Source organism: Gorilla gorilla, chromosome 2 (genome assembly GCF_029281585.2).
Source record: "Gorilla gorilla gorilla isolate KB3781 chromosome 2, NHGRI_mGorGor1-v2.1_pri, whole genome shotgun sequence".
Taxonomy (NCBI): domain Eukaryota; kingdom Metazoa; phylum Chordata; class Mammalia; order Primates; family Hominidae; genus Gorilla; species Gorilla gorilla.
The window spans coordinates 38,031,506-38,048,586 of NC_086017.1; the positions used below are offsets into that span (position 1 = coordinate 38,031,506).

Consider the following 17,081-nt stretch of genomic DNA (forward strand, 5'->3'; position numbering starts at 1 on the left):
TCAGTGCAAAAAGCAAGTTATACAACAGTATTCATAGTCTGATCACATTTGGTTTTTCTAAAAAGCAAAATTACTGCATATGTATATAATACATATGATATATATATATGTGTATACACATGTATGCAAGTGCATGGGTATACACACACAAATAGATATTGAGAGAGAGAGAGAGAGAGAGAGAGTGATCAAAAAGGATATGCTCCATATACTCCAAACTGGTATTAGTGGTGATTACTGGGGATTAAGATTGGAATGAACAAAGGTTTTTTAAAAAAATTATTGTTTGACTTGGGTTATAATTTTTATTTTATCTCTTGTATTCTTTAAATTTAGTACAACTAGCATACGTTATTTCTGTGTTTTTTAAAGAGAAAGTATTCAGAACAATCTTTAGTTCATTCTACAGACCTATAAGCAGCTGCAATAAATCATGTTGATTGTGGTCTGCCAAAGCAGGGCACTAAAGAAGGGTGACAGGTTAGTAAAATAGTACAGGCTCATCAACTATGACAGGACAATCTACCATAATATCTTTTTAAACAGCTTTAAAGCATGAAGAGTTACTTTGATAATTTCTCCCTTTCCTGAAAGTGATTTGTCCTAGGCAAAACCCAAGTATAATTTTGGTAGTAATTAAAATTTTATTTGTTTTGACACACACACACACAAAATCACTAGATGAACTTTTAATTTCTCTTTCCTTATCGACTGCATAATAACTAGAATGGAATGATGGTGATGATGATGATGATGATGATGATGATGACAAAAATAGTGCTTACTTACTAAGAATGTCACCTGCACAACAACCTGATAGGGTATCTACTACTGTTATGTGCATTTTGCAATCAAGGAAACTGACACTCTATATCATATAACCAGCATTGTGGAAACTGAGATGTGACCTCAGGTAGCCCTGGTCCAGAGCTCTTTTTATACTGCTTCTCCTGGGAATGATGATAGATGATCTCTGTGTATATACAAATATCCTTAAAGAATTAGGAGTCCTATTTTTAATACAAATGAAGAAAGAGTAATAAAAGTTTTCACTATTTAAAATCCACTTCTGATTACCTTTTAGGGTATAGCTAGTTGAGGTTAAGCATTCATTTATGCCTATGATCTTGGTTTTGGCATCACACTAACTCAAAGACAACTCAAGTTGTCTAGGCTGCTTCTAGAACCACATATAAGTCTCTCTGTGCCATAAGAATTCACTGTGCCAGGCTGAATTCAATCTACCAATATTCTAACACTGAAATTAGAGAGCTCAAACAACAGCTGATTGCACACCATGAGATCCACTAAAATCTGACAGCAGGTGCATTCACCAACTTTGACCATAATGATGGCAATAAGGAGACTCCGTTAAAGGGACAAGAGCACAGATATCTGGCACCAGGACCTGGAAAAAAGCAAGACAGTTTTAAACAAGTACCACATGTGGTGACTCATTAGATGTCGAGAGCTAATAAGAGGCTGAAGATTTTTAGCTTAGCACTGATGCTGTGGACAGCAGGATAGCATAACATCTAGAAATTGAGAATGAATCAGGAGGTAGTGATAAATCCTGTGCTGATACCTGGTATGTAGAATGGTTATATTTTCAGGATAAATGCAAAGATGTAAAAATTAAAGAGCATGCTGGAGTGAAGCAAATATACTGAGAGATCTGCACATTTGTGGACTCATTCATTCACTAAGCAAGTACTATTTGATGGTAGCATCCCAGGTTTCAAAACATAGAAGCAGACCAAAAAGACATGGCCCTTTTCTTATGGAGCTGATAGTTTAACAGAAATGAAACAATCAGATAATGATTATAATGTGCAATGGGTGTTATGATACTAGAAATATAGGATATCATGGGACCATTGTCTAGAGAAGTGAAGAAATTCCAATGGAGGTGCGGGTCCAGGACAAGGACAAGGAAAAATGCATTCATGGAGAAAAAGCCCATAAATGTGGACATCAGCATGTAAGGAGGTCAGAGATGTCAGGAGCTAGGTCATAAGTGGTGAGAAATGAGGAGATGGAGAGATGGACAGGGGCCAGATGTTGGTGTTCCATGAAAAAGCATCTCTGTTTTTACAGACATGAAAATTATTTTAATAGCCACTTTTATTTAGAAGCAGCCAGAAAACCAACATTTATGAAACTATTATGTGCCTCACAGTGAACAAGACAGTCTCTGTCCTCAAGGAACTTATCTATTAGTGGAGGGATCCAGACAAAAAAAAAAACTAATAGAAAATACAAATAAATATCTAGCAAGTGTTAAGAAGAAGAAGAAATCAAATTCTATGAAGAAGAATGAGTGAAGGGGCACATTTTAGCTCCCGTGGTCAAGAATGACCTCTCTAGTGGAAGAAATATTTGAATTGAGATCTGAACAACTGAGAAAGAGGGAGGCATGTGAAGGTCTCGAGAGAGCATTCAACGCAGAAGGAACAGCAAAGGCAAACAAAGGGGGGATCAAAGCAAGTGTGTGTTCAAAGCCCAGAAATTAGGCCAATGTGGCCAAAGACAGTGAATGAAAGGAGGTGTAAGGGAGTTGATGTCAGAGAAATAGCTAAAGGACAGATCAGGTAGAACCTTAAAGAAAGACCAGCTAAGCATCTCACTTGCCCAAGATTATCCCAGTTACCGTTCTTTAGCTCTGTTTAGTTAAGAAAGCCCGTGCTTTACTCAGAAGTTTATAGGGTATGGCAAAGAGCTTAGACATTGCAGTTCTGATGAAAGTCACTGGAGGGTTTTAAGCAAGACAACACCATGATCTGATTCACACCTTAGAAAAATTGCTTTCGTTGGTTTTGAGTGAGTTTCTTAATCCCGAGTTCTAGTTTGATTGCACTGTGGTCTGAGAGACAGTTTCTTATAATTTCTGTTCTTTTACATTTTCTGAGGAGTGCTTTACTTCCAACTATGTGGTCAATTTTTGAATAAGTGTGATGTGGTGCTGAGAAAAATGTATATTTTGTTGATTTAGGGTGGAGAGTTCTATAGATGTCTATTAGGTCCGCTTGGTGCAGAGCTGAGTTCAATTCCTGGATACCCTTGTTAACTTTCTGTCTCATTGATCTAATGTTGACAGTGGGTAGTTAAAGTCTACTATTATTATTGTGTGGGAATCTAAGTCTCTTTGTAGGTCTCTAAGGACTTGCTCTATGAATCTGGGTGCTCCTGTATTGGGTGTATATATATTTAGGATAGTTGGCTCTTCTTGTTGAATTGATCCCTTTACCATTATGTAATGGCCTTCTTTGTCTCTTTTGATCTTTGTTGGTTTAAAGTCTGTTTTATCAGAGACTAGGATTGCAACCCCTGCCTTTTTTTGTTTTCCATTTGCTTGGTAGATCTTCCTCCATCCCTTTCTTTTGAGCCTATGTGTTTCTCTGCACATGAGATTGGTCTCCTGAATACAGCACACTGATGGGTCTTGACTCTTTATCCAATTTGCCAGTCTGTGTCTTTTAATTGGAGCATTTAGCCCATTTACATTTGAGGTTAATATTGTTATGTGTGAATTTGATCCTGTCATTATGATGTTAGCTGGTTATTTTGCTCATTATTCAATGCAGTTTCTTCCTAGCATCAATGGTCTTTACAATTTGGCATGTTTTTGCAGTGGCTGGTGCCAGTTGTTCCTTTCCATGTTTAGTGCTTCCTTCAGGAGCTCTTGTAGGGCAGGCCTGGTGGTGACAAAATCTCTCAGCATTTGCTTGTCTGTAAAGCATTTTATTTCTCCTTCACTTATGAAGCTTAGTTTGGCTGGATATGAAATTCTGTGTTGAAAATTCTTTCTTTAAGAATGTTAAATATTGGACCCCACTCTCTTCTGGCTTGTAGAGTTTCTGCTCAGAGTTCCGCTGTTAGTCTGATGGGCTTCCCTTTGTGGGTAACCTGACCTTTCTCTCTGGCTGCCCTTAACATTTTTTCCTTCATTTCAACTTTGGTGAATCTGACAATTATACGTCTTGGAGTTGCTCTTCTCGAGGAGTATATCTTTGTGGCGTTCTCTGTATTTCCTGAATTTGAATGTTGGCCTGCCTTGCTAGGTTGGGGAAGTTCTCCTGGAAAATATCCTGCAGAGTGTTTTCCAACTTGGTTCCATTCTCCCAGTCACTTTCAGGTACACCAAAAAACTCACTCAAAACCACTCAACTACATGGAAACTGAACAACCTGCTCCTGAATGACTACTGAGTACATAACGAAATGAAGGCAGAAATAAAGATGTTCTTTGAAACCAAAATGAGAACAAAGACACAACATACCAGAATCTCTGGGACACATTTAAAGCAGTGTGTAGAGGGAAATTTATAGCACTAAATGCGCACAAGAGAAAGCAGGAAATATCTAAAATTGACACGTTAACATCACAATTAAAAGAACTAGAGAAGCAAGAGCAAACATATTCAAAAGCTAGCGGAAGGCAAGAAATAACTAAGATCAGAGAAGAATCAAATAGACACAATAAAAAATGATAAAGGGCATATCACTACCGATCCCACAGAAATACAAACTACCATCATGGAATACTATAAATACCTCTCCGCAAATAAACTAGAAAATCTAGAAGAAATGGATAAATTCCTGTACACATACACCCTCCCAAGACTAAACCAGGAAGAAGTGGAATCCCTGAAGAGACCAATAACAGGCTCTGAAATTGAGACAATAATTAATAGCTTACCAACCAAAAAAAATGTCCAGGACTAGATGGATTCACAGCCAAATTCTACCAGAGGTACAACGAGGAGCTGGTACCATTCCTTCTGAAACTATTCCAATCAATAGACAAAGAGGGAATCCTCCCTAACTCATTTTATGGGGCCAACATCATCCTGATACCAAAGTCTGGCAGAGACACAACAAAAAATGAGAATTTTAGACCAATATCCCTGATGAACATTGATGCAAAAATCATCAATAAAATACTGGCAAACCGAATCCAGCAGCACATCAAAAAGCTTATCCACCATGATCAAGGGGGCTTTATCCCTGGGATGCAAGGCTGGTTCAACATACACAAATCAATAAACGTAATCCAGCATAGAAACAGAACCAAAAACAAAAACCACATGATTATCTCAATAGATGAAGAAAAGGCCTTCGACAAAATTCAACAGCGCTCCATGCTAAAAACTCTTAAGAAATTAGGTATTGATGGGACGTATCTCAAAATAATAAGAGCTATTTATGACTAACCCACAACCAATATCATACTGAATGGGCAAAAACTGGAAGCATTACCTTTGAAAACTGGCACAAGACAGGGATGCCCTCTCTCACCACTCCTATTCAACATAGTGTTGGAAGTTCTGGCCCGGGCAATCAGGCAGGAGAAAGAAATAAAGGGTATTCAATTAGGAAAAGAGGAAGTCACATTGTCCCTGTTTGCAGATGACATGATTATATGGTGGTGATTCCTCAAGGATCTAGAACTAGAAATATCATTTGACTCAGCCATCCCATTACTGGGTATATACCCAAAGGATTACAAATCACGCTGCTATAAAGACACATGCACACGTATGTTTATTGCAGCACTATTCACAATAGTAAAGACTTGGAACAAACCCAAATGTCCATCAATGATAGACTGGATTAAGAAAATGTGTCACATATACACCATGGAATACTATGCAGCCATAAAAAAGGATGAGTTCATGTCCTTTGTAGAGACATGGATGAAGCTGGAAGCCATCATTCTCTGCAAACTATCACAAGGACAAAAAAAACAAACACTGCGTATTCTCGCTCACAGGTGGGAATTGAACAATGAGAACACTTGGACACAGGAAGAGGAACATTACACATTGGGGCCTGTTGTGGGGTGGGGGGAGGGGGAAGGGATAGCATTAGGAGATATACCTAACGTAAATGTCGAGTTAATGGGTGCAGCACACCAACATGGCACATGTATACATATGTAACAAACATGCACGTTGTGCACATGTACCCTAGAATTTAAAGTATAATTAAAAAAAAGAAAAGAAAAGTTGCTTTGGCTACAATTTGAAAACGTTCTGTAAGGAGGAAGGACAAGGCTAAGAGCTTACACTTTCATTAATTCTGTTTAAGGCCCAGATACCCAAATAACTTTTTTGATTTCTCACAAAACTCCAGAATCTTGGAATTTGGAAATAATTTTGGAGTTTACTTCTCTATTCTCCTATATCCTGTAAGAATGCCTCTTACAATACCTGATGCCTATAACTGGCTTTAATGAAACAGAAATCAGTGTCAGATTTTAAAGAGAAAACTTCCACTAGATAAAAAGGCAGGAGACTTAAAATAAAAAGAGCACAGTTATTGGAGAAAGACAGAGCCAGATGTGTGTCCTGACTCGTTAGAAGCTTTTTTTTTTTTTAATAATTTATTTATTTTTTTATTATTATACTTTAAGTTTTAGGGTACATGTGCACATTGTGCAGGTTAGTTACACACGTATACATGTGCCATGCTGGTGTGCTGCACCCACTAACTCGTCATCTAGCATTAGGTATATCTCCCAATGCTATCCCTCCCCCCTCCCCCCACCCCACAACAGTCCCCAGAGTGTGATGTTCCCCTTCCTGTGTCCATGTGATCTCATTGTTCATTTCCCACCTATGAGTTTTAACCTTGGGCAAATTTCTTAACCATTCTGAATATTCAATTTGCCATTGTCAAAATCAGGCACACCAAAGGAAACTTTTATACAGTTTCATAATAAGGAAAGAAGAAAATTATTGAAGGTCTCCAGCAATCACTGCAATAATGTTTTTCAGGCCATATGAATTTTTTGTCCTGAAAAATCTAGACAGGGCTGACTGTTGATGAAATATACATTCGCATGGTCTCCTTTACTGTTACAACTAGGATAGGGCAACCCAAATCTGTATGATTTACCACTGGTGCCAAGAGACTAGACCACAATCATCAACACCTCAAGGGGCCTCCTTTCTCAGAAAAATATACTAGCTCTAGTAAGTCACCATGAAGATATTACAGACACTCATATTAGTTTTCTAGAGCTGCCATAATAAAGTACCACAAACGAAGTGGCTTAAACAACTAAATTTATTGTCTCATAGTTCTGGAGGCTAGAAGTCTAAGATCAAGGTGTTGGCAGAGTTGGTTCCTTCTGAGGGCTGTGAGAAAGGATCTGTTCGGTGCCTCTTTCCTAACTCCTGGTGGTTTGCATCTTTGGCATCCATTGGCTTATACATGCATTGCCCCAATCTTTGTTTTCATGTTCACATGATGTTCTCCCTGTGTTTGTGTCTGTCTTTTCAAACGGAATTATTTTCGAATGGACACCAGTCATATTGAATTATGGGCCCACTTTACTCGGTATGACCTCATTTTACCTTAATAAATTACATCTGCAATGACCCTATTTCCAAATAAGGTTACATCTTATTTGGAAGTACTGGGAGTTAGGACTTCAATATATGAATTAGGGGGCAGGAGAAAATTCAATCCATAACAATGCTGAAATAAATCATCTTTATTTTACATTAGTTGATGTCCCCTAACCCCCAAAAAACATTCTGTTTAAACTTTTCTAGTGAAGAAAAAAACATTTTTAGAATTACTTAGGACATTCTGTTTTAAAAATATTTCTTAAAAGCATCTACCTTGTTAAAAAATATATATACAACATTATAAAAAGGAATTAAAAATGGAGTCGAATTTGATGCAGACCTCCCCACAGGGCTACCACTGCCACCACTTGTTCTCAAAGTTGACATTTGAATCTCAAGGGCAATCACAAACATGGAACTCATTCTGAAAATCTCTGTTGCCCTGTTGGAACAACTGTTCGTGTTTATAAGGCACATGGTATGATGAAGATTACATTTATTTTATATTAGTCTGGGGGCTGGCATTGTTGTTCTAAAAGTCTGAAGATGAAATTACAAATTTAAATAGTTACTCTTTGTAGCAAAGCCTGCTGTTTGCTATAGCAGATGCTGACAGTGTTCTGCCCATATCCTATAGGCACTCATTCACTGAAAGCACCTGTGACTCTCTGCCAGAAGGCTTTCTTTAAGCCTGTGTGTAGCGCAGACTAGAAGTGCTGGGGGTTAACACCACTGGGAGCACCCCTCAGCCAATGCTAGATGGGAGTTGGCAGATAAATGCTCCATTTTCTTTGCAACTTGGTTGGAAAATGTCTGCACTGACTTCCAGCAACTCTAAGAAATGTCTACCCTGACTTGCAGTGTTCCCAGCTGCATTAAGCTTCCGTTGCCCATTCTTGCAACTTGATTTATAATGTACCTTTTTTTAGCTGCCTTCCTTTTCTTCTCTCACTTCCCTACATACCCAGAATTTCCTAGTTTCATCCCCTAAATAAACCACCTACACAGTTGATCCTTGAACAAAACAGGTTTTAACAATGTGGGGTCCACTTATATGCAGACTTTTTTCAATATATTAGAAAACCTTTTGGAGATTTGAGACAATTTGAAAAAACTTGCAACGAACTGCATGGCCTAGAAATATTGAAAAATTTAAGAAAGTCAGGTATGTCTATTTTATCATTTGCTATCATAAAATGAACATAAATCTATTATAAAAATTAAAAGTTATTAAAACATATGCACACAAACACAGATTACACATGGAACTATTCACTGTCAAGAGAAATGTAAACAAGTGTGATGATGCAATATTAAATCATAACTGCATAAAATTAACTATAGTACATATTGTACTACTTTAAAAATGTTATAGCCACCTCCTGTTGCTACTATGGTAAGCTCAAGTGTTGTATTTGCTTAAAATTCCATGTGTATTAGTCCATTCTCATGCTGCTATGAAGAAATACCTGAAACTGGGTAATTTATAAAGGAAAGAGATTTAATTGAGTCTCAGTTCCACATGGATGGGGAGGCCTCAGGAAACTTACAATCATGGTGGAAGGTAAAGGGGAAGCAAGACACCTTCTTCACAAGGCAGCAGGAAGGAGAATGAATGCAGGAGAAAATACCAAGCACTTATAAAACCATCAAATCTCATGAGAACTCACTATCACAAGAACAGCATGAGGGAAAATGCCCCCATGATCCAATCACTTCTCACCAGGTCCCTCCCATGACACATGGGGATTATGGGAACTACAGTGGGGACACAGCCAAACCATATCACATGTGAGGCTAATCATTGCCGCATGAGCAGTTCATCTCTCCAGTAAATTTCATTTTGCAGTAAAGAGTGATCTCTTGCAGTTCTCACATATTTTTCATTGTGTTTAGTGCAACTTCGTAAACCTTGAAAAACACCAGGGGACCCAAAAAAGCTACCACTAGTGATGTTGGAAGTGCTCCCAACAAACAGAGAAAAGTCATGACATTAACAAGGAAAAGTTGAATTGTTTGATATGTACCATAGATTGAGATCTGCAGCTGTGGTTGCCTGCCATTTTGAGATAAATGAATATAGTGTAAAAATCATTGTTTAAAAAAAAAAAAAACAGAAAAGGAAAAGAAATTAGGGAAGCTGTCTCTGCAGCTATGCCAGCAGGTGTGAAAACTTTGCACTTTTTGTGTGAAATACTTTATCTCATATTGAAAATGCAGCTTTATATGGGTGAGGATTGCTATTAAAAAGGCATACCTACAGACTCAAACATAATACAACAAAACATGGTTGGCTGGGCATGATGGCTCAGGCCTGTAATCCCAGCGCTTTGGGAGGCAGAGGCAGGAAGATCATTTGAGCCCAGGAGTTCATGACCAGCCTGGCCAGCGACCCCCGCCTCTACAAAAATTTTTAAAAATTAGCCAGGTGTAGTGCTGTACACCTGTAGTTCCAGCTAATCAAGAGGCTTAGGTGGGAGGATCGCTTACGCCTGGGAAGTCAAGGCTGCAGTTAGCTGTGATTGTACCACTGTACCCCAGCCTGAGTGACGAAGCGAGACCTTGTCTCAAAAAAAGAAGAAGAGGAAAAGAGGAGTCATTATATGACAACTTAGAGCAAAAGGAAGGTGAAGGATCTAAAGTGAGAGAATTTAATGCCAGCAAAGGATTGTCTGATAATTTTAGAAAGAGGTTTGTCTTTAAAAACGTCAAGATAGTAGGAGGAGCAGCAGCAGCAGACAAGTTCTAGGACTATATGCCATTAAGAAAATTGAGAAAAAAGGGTATCTGCCTGAACAGGTTTTTAATGCAGATGAAAGTGCCTTATTCTGGGGGAAAAGTGCCACAAAGGACCTTTCTTAGTCAGGAAGAGAAGTGAGCACCAGAATTTAAGGCAGAAAAGGATACGCTAACTCTAGTGTTTTGTGCAATTGCAGTCAGGTTTATCATCAGAACTCCCTTATCTATAGAGCTGCTAATCCCAGAGCCTTGAAGAGAAAAGATAAACACAAGTTGCCAATCTTTTGGTTGTACAACAAGAAGTCCTGGACAATCAGAACACTTCTTCCCGATTGGTTCTATTGATGCTTTGTCCCTGAAGTCTGGAAGTACCTTGACAGTAAGAGACTGCCTTTTAAAGTACTTTTGATATTGGACAATGCCCCTGGTAACCCATAATCCTATGAGTCAACACCAAGGGAGTTGAAGTGGTCTACTTCTTCCCAAATGCAACATCTGTAAATCGGCCTCTAAATCAGGAAGTCAAAAAGATCTTTAAAGTTCATTACACAGAATACTCTATGGAAAGGATTAAGGTCTGCGGTCAGCATTATGAAAGAGAACCCCCCAATATAAAGAACATCCTGAAAGTCTGCAGAGATTAACCATTGAAGATGCTATTGTAGTCATAGAGAAATTTGTGAAAGCCATCAAGTTTGAAACAATAAATTCCTGCTGGGGAAAATTGTGTCTAGATGTTGTGCATGTCTTCACAAGATTTGTGGCAGAGATATTCAAGGAAATCATGAAAGAGATTCTGGATATGGCCCCCAAAAAATGGTAGGGAGTGAAGGATTTCAAAATATGGATCTTGGAGAAATTCAAGAGCTAATAGACACCACATTAGAGGAATTAACAGATGATGACTTGATGGAGATGAGTGCTTCCGAACAAACGCCACATGATGTGGAAGAAGATGTAGAAGAAGCAGTGCAGGAAACAAATGGACATTAGGTAATCCAGCAGAAGAGTTCCAATTATTCAAGACTGCTTTCGACTTCTTTTACAACATGAACCCCTTCTTTGATACAGGCACTGAAACTAAAGAAAATGGTGGAAAAAAGGTTTGTACCATATAGAAACTTTTAGAGAAATAAAATAGCAGAAAAGTCAGACAGAAATTATGATGTTATATTGAGTATGCCTGCCTCTCCTGTTTCCCATTCCGCTTCCTCTACCTCTTCTACCTCTGCCACTCTTGAGACAGCAAGAACAACTCCTCCTGCTCCTGCTCTGCCTCAGCCTACTCAGAGATAAGACAATGAGAATGAAGATCTTTATGATGATCCACTTCCACTTAATGAATAGAAAATACATTTTATGATTTTCTTAATAACATTCTTTTTTCTCTAGCTTACTTTATTGTAAGAATACAGTATATAATACATGTGATATACAAAATATGTGTTAACTTACTGTTTAGTCATCAATAAGGCTTCGGGTCAACAGTAGGCTATTAGTTAAGTTTTGGGGAAGTTAAATATTAGACATGGGTTCTTTTATTGCAATGGGGGAATTGGCACTCCTAAACCCCTTGTTGTTTGAGGGTCAACTGTACATTGTTTAAGAATTTGCCTCTGGCGTAATTCAAACTAAGACCATTATCTTCTTAACAGCTATTCTCTTCTTCCTTATTTACATGACTCCAATTTTGTGAAGTTCCTATCCTCCTCTGCAGTGCCATAGACTTTAAGAAACGTTGGCCCAGTCCCATCTCTGGAAAGGGTCCTGAGTGATCTAAATTGATAATGATTTCTTATTTTTCTAGGCATGAGCAGGCAGCTCAGTTATGACCAATGAGAGACATGCAGGAAAGTCAGCTATAGGACTCTGGAGACATAGAAAACACCAGTTTATTTTCAGCCTCTGGATTTTGTCATGTCTAGATGAGATACTAAAACTGTTGCAGCCATCTTGCAACAATGAAAAGAGGTATTGGGAGGACAGAGCCAACACAGTGGTAGGGGCAGAGCCATGAGAATACCCAAGAAGAGCCGGAGCTCTAGTTACACTGAACCTGGAGCTGCCCTTTCTTTAGAATTCTTGTTATGTGAAATAACTCTCATGCTTCTGATCAGTCTAGTCAGGGTTTTTTGTTACTTCAGGCAGTAAGCATCTAATTAATATATTTATGAGTAGAGAAAAAAACTTCACAATCCTTAGGCTGTGTAGAAGCTGGATGTGGCCACTGAAGCAGAAATCAAGAGCCAAAAGGGTCAAACAGACATCAGGACACACAGACCATGGGCAGGAGGAGAAAATAGGGAATAATGGTCAACAAGTAATAATGGTAAACAAAGCTAAAATGCACAGACTCCAAAAAAGTAGGCATCAAGGTTGGAGAATCTTACAACCTGTCTTATTTCTTTCCTCCCTTCCTTCAACTATCATTCACTGAGCACATACTGTATTCCAGTGCACATTTAGGAACTGGACATTCAGAGGTGGACAGGAACAATGGGGCCAGAGCCCTTGGGAGGCTTGCATCCAAGAGAATCACTGGCAAGTTAGAGCCTAGGATTACATTCTGGAGCAAGAAAAAGGAAAGTGGACACATGCATAGGCCCAGATAAAACTCTGGTTGCAGCTGAGATGCTATTTCTGCTGCTGTCTTCCACATGTGGATACCTCCATCTAGGCTTCAAAGGATCCAAGAATGACTTCTGACCCCAGACAAAAATATTAGGGAATAAGCCATGCTAAAGAAAGAAAACTCTTCAGAAGGCCACTATGGAAACCCTGATATTGGTAAAACAGCCCTCAGAGAGAGAAAAGTCACTTTTATTAAAAATATAACATGAGGTGGATAGTGGTGCTTGGCAAACTATTTTTCTCCTCAGGTAAGCAATAGTCTAAGTTGAGGAGGTCAAATAAGATCAACTAAACAGCTCTGTGGAAATCTGTTGGTAAGTTCATTCTCAGCAGGAGAAAAAAATGGCAGTAATGTCTGCCATGGGTACAGAAAAAATGGCAGCCATTTGGAAACCCATTTGCAATAGCCTAACTGCAGGAAAATGTGAAATAAGAGAAGTTTTGACTCCCATTCCTATGGGAGAAATTATTTTGTAGCTGAGAGACAAACAGAGCCAAAATATAAAACTATACTTATTTTTCTTCTTGTGATCAAACTTATGCCATAAAAACTGTGAATCTTGACATTGGCAAGTACGCATTCCTGAGTGTTGAGCAAAAAAATGAATCAGTTGACCTAAGCATCTCTTAAATGCAAAGTACAATATTACTTATACAATTTAAAAGTAGATTTTACCATATTATTTATGAGCCTGTGAGATTTACTTAAAGTGTACTGAATGTTTATCATTTGTACATTAAATCTGATAACACCTTTTCTTTGCATTGAATTGCAAATGGCTGTGTTACCTAATGTCGTTCTACTTTGCATATGCTCTACTTTATTTACATATTAAAAATATCCACTTATACACATTTATGCTCTCTTTTCAAGGCAATATGGCTAAGCATTTTATTAAAATGTATAATTATTGCTAAAAATAATTGTTAGCACATTATGAGAGCATAAAGACTAGTTTTTATTCATTTATTTATTCACTCATTCAACAAATATTTGTGGAATACCTGTTAATTGCCAGGTGTGAGAACACTGGGTTAAAAGCTAGATTTATCACCAAAAGTCTGTTTATAAACCTACTTTTCTACTGTAGCCTTATGATGGAACCAGTTAACCATTAATTATTTGTACCAAGGTCTAAATAATGAATCAACACAAGACAAAAAAAAGCCTTGATGGGACATGAGAACTAAGTTTTGGGGGCAAAAGCAGAGTTGGGGCAAGGCCAGATTCAGATCCTGAGAGTATTAGAATGAACAATACAAGACAGCGGCTGGACATGGTGGCTCATGCCTGTAATCCCAGCACTTTGGGAAGCTGAGGCAGGTGGATCACCTGAGGTCAGGAGTTGGAGACCAACCTGGCCAACATGGTGAAACCCAATCTCTACAAAAAAACACACACAGAAAAATTAGCTGGGCATGGTGGTGCACACCTGTAGTCCCAGCTACTCTGGAGGCTGAGGTGAGAGAATCACTTGAACCCAGGAGGCAGAGTTTGCAATGAGCGGAGTTCATGCCACTGCACTCCAGCCTGGGCGATAAATCGAGATGCTGTCTAAAAAAAAAAAAAAAAAAAAAAAAAAATACAAGATAGAAATAATCAAAAGAGACTATGAAGACCATGGAAAAATCTAAAGCCAATGACTACAGAAACTTACAAATAGCAAGGAAAGCACACTTTAATCTGTGCTTGGTTGGTGTGAGCAAATTCTCATTGACAGAGAACTGTGTTGAAAGCTCTGAGCTCCATTCTCTGAGAGGTGCATCTAGCAGCACCTACAAAGTACTATTTTCAACTACCTGAGACTTTACCACTTTGTCACAGAAAGCTAATCCTTCTACAATCTCTGTTTTATGTTTGTTCCTATCAAGTTTCAGTTGATTTCCAATTCAGATGCAGAATTCTGACACTATTAGAAAAGGTGTGATACGTATTTCTTCTCCCATATTAGACTATGGTACATCTTCTTTGACTCATGACCTAGCATTCACTTAGGCAAACATCCCTATCCTCTAAGATGCAAAAAACAGAATATTATATCATCAAAGCCAACAAGTTAGAAAAAAGGAGACTTGAAAACAGTAACAAGTTCCAAATTAAAATAAGCTCATATAAATGTACAAGGCTTGATGGATTGGGTAGAAAAGGTTGGCAGGCTAATACTCAGCGAGTCTTGGAATTGAAAAGGCAAACTCTGAGGCCGGGCACAGTGGCTCACGCCTGTAATCCCAGCACTTTGGGAGGCCAAGGTGGGTGGATCACTTGAGGTCAGGAGTTCAAGACCAGCCTGATCAACATGGAGAAACCCCATCTCTACTAAAAATACAAAATTAGCCAGACATGGTGGCACACGCCTATAATCCCAGCTACTTGGAAGGCTGAGGCAGGAGAATCCCTTGAACCCATGAGGCGGAGGTTGCAGTGAACTGAGATTGCGCCATTGCACTCTAGCCTGGGCAACAAGAGCAAAACTTTGTCTCAAAAAAAAAAAAAAAAAAAAAAGAAAAAGGAAAACTCTGTTCAATGGTATAGACACAGAAATTCTTTATTATTATTGTTCTCAGAGCTAATCAGGCCCTAGAAGCCGACATATATTAACTATCTCAGAAGAGATAGAACTATGTATCAGTAAGTCAATTACTTTTTTATGAGAAGAAATGGTCAATATCCTTACATCTCCTTTCCCAATTTCAAGGTATTTCTAAACCTCATCAACAGTTTTTTTGGGGATCACAAACTAAAAATAACAAAAGTCAAAGTTTCTTGATGAGTCTTTTATCCAGGCCTGGTGATATGACCATTCCATGTCATTAAACTCTCATGCCTAGCAGGTGGGGCTGTGGGGCTCTGAATAAGGCTTCATTTCCAAGTTCTACAGTTTTAAGAGTCAAGAATGAATACTGGAATGGTGTTGAGCTGACCCAGAAACTAATTTGTATGAAACAAGTAGAGAGAAAAGATGGAGGTTTTCAAAAGGAAAGTCATAACTGAGAAAAAGGAATAATTAATCTTTGAATAGACAGGAAATAAAATCCAGAGGGAGACTCAAAGTGCTGGGTTAGAGTCCAGGACTCCTTCCTGGGGGCACTTATGGGCCTCATCAATAAATGGAAAAGATCTGTCGAGGTTGCCAAGTAGTTCAGATACATGACACGGGAATTCCATTGACTGGAAACTTTGTGCTCCTGGAGTCTGTTGGATTAAAACTGACAGACTTACCTTTTGTTTTATTAAAGTCTGAAAATCACTACCTTTCTTTATACAACCTATGAATTTTATTAAACATTAATGGCAAGGCCGAAGTACCAAAAAGGAGGGACCTGACAAGCTGTTTGCTCAGTTTTACTATGCAATCCTGATGACATGAGAAAATAGATGATAAAAGTATTTAGTAGTATATTCTCATAGGAATTTTAAAGATTATGGATTAAGCCCAATACAGCACAAAGATTATCTCTGCTAGATGTTCTGTGTTTGCCCCTCAGCATCCACTCTGTACCTCATCCACTCTACCCTGTGCTGCAGGAAGCTGACATTTATGGATACATCAACCAGTTTAGCTCCTCTTCTGCCTTCCACTTCTGTCCGGCAGATGGGAACTACTAGCAGTAAATTAGAAAGTGGAAGAAGGATGAGATTATAGCAGCATAATTGAAAGACTGTGGCCTCAGAACTTATTAATACCCTTAAAAATTATGTTCATTGATAAGAGAAACTAAGACAAAAATTATATCTATTGATTTTACCATATGAGAAATTAAAACAGAAAAATTTACATTGATATAATTTATTTTAAAAAACAAACTCATTGTACATTAATATAACATGTTTATATGAAAAGTAACTCTATTTTCCCACATAATAGCAATTAAATTGGCATTGTTTTATGTTTTTGCAAATCTTCTTAATACCTAGCTTAATATAAAACAGCAGGATTTTCATATCTACTTCTGCATTCAATCCGTTGCAATATTACATCATGTGGTCCCTGGAAAACTCCACTGTACCCTCATGAGAACATTAGAGAAAATAAGGCAAATAACATCTCAGTATTAGTATAAAGATATTTTTGAAAATAGTTATCAGAGGTCTTGAGAACATCCAGGAGTCCCCAAAAAACCTGCTGGCTAGACTATGCCCCTGGGTCCGCTCTGCCAAGCTGCAAGTTGGCAGTGGCAATGTTCCCTTATCAAAACTGCATCTCCTATTGGGCAGCCAACCCTCTCCTATAGTTATAGGATAAATATTCCATCCTCTAGCCCTCTCTCCAAACCCCGGGGGTGATAAAGGCTCCCTGTTGTTGCTAGTCCTAGGGTGTTTCAAGATTCCTTGACTTGCCTTAATCTTGCCCAT

At 38.4% G+C, this 17,081-nt stretch overlaps 1 long non-coding RNA gene across 1 annotated transcript in view; it reads right to left on the reverse strand.

The window, feature by feature from the left end:
* Positions 1 to 17,081, reverse strand: part of LOC129532432 (uncharacterized) — an 84,763-nt gene that overhangs the window by 63,187 nt on the left and 4,495 nt on the right. The gene's annotated exons all lie outside the window — the stretch shown is intronic.